This window comes from Pelophylax lessonae (assembly GCF_965119305.1).
Source record: "Pelophylax lessonae genome assembly, chromosome: 2".
Taxonomy (NCBI): Eukaryota; Metazoa; Chordata; class Amphibia; order Anura; family Ranidae; genus Pelophylax; species Pelophylax lessonae.
In genome coordinates, this window is record NC_138769.1 from 739,947,436 (window position 1) to 739,949,039 (window position 1,604).

Consider the following 1,604-nt stretch of genomic DNA (forward strand, 5'->3'; position numbering starts at 1 on the left):
CACTCTGTACTCAACGCACAGGATCTACTAATTCTACCCCCCCCCCCCCCAAAAAAAAACCTCCACTTCTTCTCTACTCGGAACACAAGGTCCCCGCTTTCCCCCCAGGACTTCAGATACGACTCTTGGCACTGCCCAGCACTCGGTATGCGGGGATCCGGAACACAGCGTGACATTTTTAGCTAATTCATAGAAACTCACCATTTCCTGCAAACATGAAAGCCCAACTTCACAGCGATCAGCGAAATACATTCCGAGTGCATCTAAACAAAGATTCAATGTCCCGTTATATTTTTTTTAGAAATTGACTTACTATGTGGAAGCAGTCTCCTCTCTGCAGAGGTTCTGCCTCCCCCCTGTCGGAATTAGAGTTCACTGATTAGCAGGGAGCAATGAGTTTGGCTTATTGCAGAGCTATAGGTCTGACTCAGGGTGTGTCAGTACCACTGCTTCCACACATACAGCAATAGTCTTCTCTGCAGTGTGCTGGCAGGGGACAGGCTTTTCTGCTCTGGCTGCTTTCTGCACAGAACAAGGGTCCTTCTCTGCAGCGGGCTGGCAGGGGACAGGCTTTTCTGCTCTGGCTGTGTCTGCTTTCCACACAGAACAAGGGGTCCTCTGCAGGGGACAGGCTTTTCTGCTCTAGCTGCTTTTCACACAGAACAAGGGGTCGCCCTCTGCTGCATGCTGGCAGGGGACAGGCTTTTCTGCTCTGGCTGTGGCTGCTCTTCACACAGAAAAAGGGTACTTCTCTACAGTGTGCTGGCAGGGGACAGGCTTTTCTGCTCTGGCTGTGGCTGCTCTTCGCACAGAACAAGGTTGCCTTCTCTGTAGCCTGCTGGCAGGGGACAGGCTTTTCTGCTCTAGTTTTCCGCACAGAAAAAGGGGTCGTCCTCTAAAGCATGCTGGCAGGGGACAGGCTTTTCTGCTCTGGCTGTGGCTGCTTTCCACACAGAACAAGGGGTCCTTATCTGCTGCATGCTGGCAGGGGACAGGCTTTTGTGTGGAATGCAGCCAAAGCAGAAAACAAGGGGTCCTTCTCTACAACGTGCTGGCAGGTGACAGGCTTTTCTGCTCTTCACAGAAAAAGGGTACTTCTCTACAGTGTGCTGGCAGGGGACAGGCTTTTCTGCTCTGGCTGTGGCTGCTCTTCGCACAGAACAAGGTTGCCTTCTCTGTAGCCTGCTGGCAGGGGACAGGCTTTTCTGCTCTAGTTTTCCGCACAGAACAAGGGGTCGTCCTCTAAAGCATGCTGGCAGGGGACAGGCTTTTCTGCTCTGGCTGTGGCTGCTTTCCACACAGAACAAGGGGTCCTTATCTGCTGCATGCTGGCAGGGGACAGGCTTTTGTGTGGAATGCAGCCAAAGCAGAAAACAAGGGGTCCTTCTCTACAACGTGCTGGCAGGTGACAGGCTTTTCTGCTCTGGCTGCTCTTCACAGAAAAAGGGTACTTCTCTGTAGCAGGCTGGCAGGGGACAGGCTTTTCTGCAGTGTCTGCTTTCCACACAGCTCTTCAGCATGCTGGCAGGGGACAGGCTTTTCTGCTCTGGCGGTGTCTGCTCTTCAGACAGGAAAAGGGTCCTTCTCTGCAGCGTGCTGGCAGG